The sequence below is a fragment of the Typha latifolia genome, chromosome 7, assembly GCF_019914945.1.
Source record: "Typha latifolia isolate L0001 chromosome 7, TyphaL0001v2, whole genome shotgun sequence".
NCBI lineage: Eukaryota > Viridiplantae > Streptophyta > Magnoliopsida > Poales > Typhaceae > Typha > Typha latifolia.
This window is the reverse complement of record NC_133092.1, coordinates 12,183,381-12,189,380: the sequence shown is the minus strand read 5'-3', so window position 1 is coordinate 12,189,380 and position 6,000 is coordinate 12,183,381. Positions and strand designations below refer to the sequence as shown.

The 6,000-nt window shown below is 34.0% G+C and overlaps 1 pseudogene; it reads left to right on the top strand.

Moving 5' to 3' along the window:
- Positions 1-237: 237 nt before the first annotated feature.
- Positions 238-4,182, top strand: LOC140791755 (uncharacterized; annotated as a pseudogene).
- Positions 4,183-6,000: the final 1,818 nt, after the last annotated feature.

Here is a 6,000-nt window from a genome sequence, read left to right as displayed (position 1 = left end):
TGGACGAATCTTTTGGATAGAGAGAATCACATAATGGAGACTGGAGAGGTTTTTTTAAAAGTATTTTAGTAATTTAATTACTAGAGTTAGTCAAAGAAATAATAGGGTGTTAATGGAAAATATAGAAAAAAGAAATATGAAGAGTTGAATTATAAATATCTTAAAATAATAAAACTAGAGGGTGCTATTTGAATATTTTTAATATACTTCAAAAACTTCCCATGTCCTTTTTTTGCAAAATTCCTGAATCGCGTTTTATACTTTTATATCATCGTCGTCCTCACGTACTCTCTTGGGAAGAAGAGACGTCGGCGCTTGGGGGGGCATTCGGGTCTCCAATTCTGCTACACTTTTGGGGAGATCCAACTATATCCTTTCCCCCTCTCTCCCCCTCCGTTGTCCTACTTCTACTGCAAGAGAGAGACACACGCATACACACAGAGAAGAGTTCATAGATAGGAAGATGGAGACTGGAGGAAGAAGTGACCGGAGAGGCGGCGAAGGTACCGGGGGTGATGATACCGAGTGGAACAAAGTGGTCCAGATGAGAGTCTTCGTCGAAAGCAAAGATGCCGATGCCAAGGTCCCTCCTTTCCCTCTCCATCTACACTAATTTGCGCTTTGGGTCTTCTTTGGTTTCTTAGTTTTCTCTCAAATTTGTTCATCGGTTTCTTGATCTCTTGGTTCTTGTTGCCGGGACCTTGCTGTAATGCTTTGTGGAACGCGACGAGATTTTAGAGAAAGATTAAAACTTGCGATTTAGCATATGGAGTCAGTCAACCAGGATGATGCCTCACCGCATTGCTAGAAGGGAATTTCTTTATTGTCAATTTTCAATCAAACAGAAAAAAAAAAATCTTGTTGATTAGTGGGTTTCATGCATTCTGGGGATCAGAATTAGATAGTCCTTGTGTTACATCATCCATGGAAGCGTATCAGATTGCCTTCTCTTGCACCTAGAAATCCTATAGGAGCATAGCCATGGGATTGGATTTTTAGGTTGTTTCCCAATTTTCTAGGGTTTTCTTGCCATATATGGGCTTTCCTAGAGCTCCAATCACTCCATGGGAGTCAATATGGTGATTTGGGATAACTTTAAAGGGTAACAGAGGTACAAAAGAACATATTAGCACTTCATCAGATTGATTTTTTTTTTCTTTTTAAACTGATGCTTATTATGAGAACCATGAACAATATCCTAGGTTTTTCTTTTCTTTTCTAGAGATACCCTATTATGCAGATATATAATTTATTATTGATCTTAATTTACTCAAGCATTTAATTTTAAATCGGCTTGCCCTTTCACTGAGAGTCCTAGGTGTTCTAATAATTTAACCAGCATATTTTTAACAAATGGTATAAAAGTTTTGAAAACAACTTGGTAGGTGCAATCACCACAACCACCAGCTTTTCCAAATCATTTATTGCAGAAGTCCACATCCATGCCTTCATTCAATGCTGTCTTCTTCTTGAACTTTCAAACCTTTCTTGGATTGTTGCACTCACCTGCACCATTCAACCTCTAATTTCTATTTAGGAGAGCGAAATGCTATATACTTTTGTGATATTTTCTTCCCAAGTCGCTGTTCTTTATCACAAAATTCACCTAAAGATGTCCTATGTTCTTGGACTATCTAATTTTGTACTACAATTGGACTCAAAACAGCATTGCTAAAGGAATAATCTCAAAGTATCATTTGTATGTGGTTGTCATGCATCTCCATATTACTTGAGGGGCCTATCTATCTTTTCCTGTTCATCATATATGGACCCCTTACTATTGCAACAGATTGCTAGTAGATCGTGTGGAAGAGGAAATTTGGACGTTCACATACAATGTATGATTTAGGCATACATCTTTTGAACTGCTATTCTAGCGAGCGAAAGCTTCAATCCCGATAGAAAATAGTTACAAATTATAATCTCAGTTAACATTGTTATGTTCCAACTATTCCTTCAGCGACGGGGCCAACATGACTGTGGATCTTCCATCTGCATATCATATACTTAACCAACTTCGAGCTTAGATATGGTATAAGAGGTATAACAGACAAAAAGACTGATCATTAGATCAATGGAGATATCTCTACTTCTCTATGCCAAGCATAAATGTAGTCTTATACGTTAATGGAGATCATCAGACTCTGTACTTATCACCTGGTAGTGCTTTTCTGTTTGAATCAAACTGTTTGATGGCTCCATTACTTTCACTAACCTGTACTGATAACATGCCTTTCTTTTCCTTTTATGGGCGATTAATAGTCCTATCACATATGCTTGTCCTTCATTCTTGGTTTTCTCTTTTTCATTTGAGTAATTTAAGTTCCCGCTATGATTCCTCATCCATAAATTTGTACATTGGCAATTGCACTTACAGGAAGTGGACAATCTGATGCTTAGGAGGTTTTTACGTGCCCGTGATCTGGATATCGAGAAGGCATCAACCCTGTTCTTGAAATATCTAAAGTGGAGACGGGAAGCTTTACCAAATGGTTTCATCTCAGATACACAAGTCAAGAATGAGCTTTCACAGGGCAAGGTATTTATGCAAGGATTAGACAAGATGGGGCAGCCCATAGTAGTCACCTTTGGTGGAAGACATTACTACTCCAAACGAGAAATGGATGAGTGGAAGCGTAAGTTCTCAATAGTAATGGTTCGAAGATTCAATTTTGGTTTCAGTTAATTCCAGTTTTGACCCCTAGAAAAAATAAATATTTTGGCCGAAATAGAATGGCTTTAGCCTTTTGTGGTCCAAAATAAATGCTAAAATCAGAAATCTTGATAGATTCAGTCTTAATCAATGAGTTTTGGCTTTTATTTTCATTAAGTTTCAGTCATTACTATTCCATCTTGGATGAAATTTTAACTGCTAATCACTTCTACATAGGAGAAAAGAGTATCTTTTGTAGAAATTATTATTTCAAAACTTATGCATAGCAGCAATAGCATGACATCAATTACTCCCGTTGACTAGCAGATCTTTCATAATTGCAGGATTTGTGGCATATTCTCTCGAAAATATTTGTGCCAGGTAACTGTCCTTACTGTAATTGCTGACGAAAAGATAAAATGCTTACTTATAATTCTATTAGTTCTGTTCATCAACCAATAAACGCTGTACCTTGTCCATTTTTATCTGCACATAGATAAGGATTCAATTTGAATTATACATGGAATCTTTATGAAGAAATACATAGCAGTTAACTATACATTGTCTTCTAAATATGGAAGGAGAAATAATTATGTGCTTTACTTGTGTTCTATGCAAATTGCCTAGATGCCACATTTTAAGCTCAATATGACTCCATTAATCAAATGCAGAGTGCCTAGAGGTCAGGAAAAGTTCATTTGCATTTGGGATCTTAAAGATTGGGGATATTCAAACTGTGACATTTGAGCATATCTTGCAGCATTAGAAATCATGCAGGTCTGTCTTGGACTAATTTTTTGTAGTAGCACAATGGCTAGTTAAGCTGCTACATGACCTACTATCATGCATCTAATGGCAGAATTACTACCCGGAAAGGCTTGGCAAAGTGTTCCTGGTCAACGTGCCATACATTTTCATGAAAGCATGGAAGATCATATACCCTTTTATTGACAAGCGAACCAAGAACAAGGTAAACCATTTGAAGAGCTTCCTTCACATTCTTACCAATGCTCTATTTGGAAAATAATGCAATAAAAAAAGTTTTATTTTAAATGGTTTTCATTCTATAAAGTACCTAGAACGCAACTACTAGCAGTTTAAATGTTTTTCAATCTATTGCATGTAATTTAAATTCTTTTTAAAATGATCCTATGCAGTTTGTCTTTTTGGACGATAAGAACATGAGAACTACGCTGCTGGATCATATTGATGAAAGCCAGCTCCCAGAGACATACGGTGGGAAATTGCCATTAGTTTCCATTGGAAACAGTCAGAGTAGTTCATAGGGGCATTTGCACAAAAAAGTGCTTTGATTTTTAAAATAATAAAAATAGATCTTTGTACACAACTTTTATATAAATTGTGTTCACTTCATTATAGAAAGATGTACACAACTTTTACACGAAGACAGTCGATTCCAAGAGAACAATTTCAATACTCTTATGCAAGTATGTAACTTTCTTGGATCACAATTTGTTACCTTTTTGCGAAGGGCAACACGAAAAACTTTACATAAGCTTTAACACCGATATTGCTTGGAATTTGTGTTGATGTTTGGACCTTGAAAGTAGTCGTTTAATCGTATCGCTTGATTTTACTTTCTAGTAAGCAAATTTTCTTGGAAACTAGAAAGCTTTACTTTTCTAGAAAGATTTCTTGCACATCACCAACAATATGATATTGTCACAATTTGACCCATTTTCCTGGTATATTTGTGAAAGAAAGTTCAGCACTTGTAAGTTCAGAAGGAAAATCCTCACTAAATACCCTTTTTTTCTCTCCTTTTCTTATCACATTTGCTGATAGTTTGAGATTATAGATTGTTAGAACTTAGTTTTTGTAAATTTACCTTAAAAACAACAGAGGAGTCAAATTCAATGTATGTCAACAAAGGAGGAGAGGCTTTTTTATCCTTTTCTGCATATTAGTCTACTATAGGCAATAGATTGGGCATATGCACTGAAAAATATTTAAGTTTTAATAATAGTAAGATTAAACTTTTGCTCACCTTCTATGTAAGTTTTATGTACTGTTTTAAAAAATTATATACATCTAGGTTGAATTGTCAAACTTAGTGAAGCTAAAAAGTCATCAATGCTAAACTATAAGAATCAGTAAATGGTTATCCTACTACAGCACACAAAATGAAAATTAATATATATGAACTCCTTATCTAAACAACAATATATCTAACATTTCTGAAGGTAAACTAATAACAAAAGGATTATAAATGCAGTGTCTTGGGAGATATATAAGTTAGTCTCAACTATGAAGTTGTTTTTTTTAATAGTTTTCTAAATTTTATCTCAAAGAATATACGAAAAATTCGAAAGCCAAAGAAACTAATAGCCAAACTAAACAAGCAAATCTTCTTCTTTTTTAAATAAAATATACAATGAAACACACAGAGTAGAGCACAAAAATATCAACCAAGCTCTTTCATAGCTAAAATATTCTCCTAATAGGTAACTCTAGCATATTAGCAATCAACACAATCACACAACCATCGTATCATTTAATACACTGAACCTATCTAAGAACATAATAATTCGGGTGGTTTAAGAATTTGTCATGCTGCAAGTATAATATCGAGATTTAATATGACCCTTGATTACTGCATTGATGATAAATAGAAATAAATTATTTAGTTTTATGTTCATGCTTCACACATTTATATTTAGCAGTCATAACATTATTGCTTCTTTTTGATCTCCAATTAGTCAGCATAGTCTTTTTGAACCTATATTAAATTTATCAAGTGCACTTTTAACTCTTTACAGTTCACAATCAAGACAATTTATCTCCTCAACTAAGCTTTCTCTGGTGAAAACTTGTTCTCTGGTGTAAATTAACTTCTATAATTTTAATTTAATATATGCACTAAGGATAATTTTCACAAGTTAAAATTTGAGAGCTATAAAGTTAGCTATCCTATTTCTCTTGAAGATTTTGCTTCAATTGCTCTAGTTTCTTCAAGGTGTTCTTATGTTCATCTCTCTATCATCATTAGAACTATTAGTAGATAAAAATAAAGTAGTAAAAATAATTTAATTTTCTTAATCAGATTAAAAAATATTATCCAAACCGGGTTGCATAACTTTATCTTGTTTTTTAAGAGTTGGGCACTCCATAGCAACATGCCTATAACTTTGGCATCAGTCTTATTAAGCTATTCTCCATTAATATTTGCAATTGGACTTATTGGTCGAGAAACTTTATAACTTTCAAAATAAATGTAATCATTCATATAAAAAAGGCTTATTGACTCAGGAAAAAAAAAATTTAATTTTTTTTAACAAAACTCTTAAGATTTTGATGTGAAAGAGATCTCCAAAACCTTTTCAGCA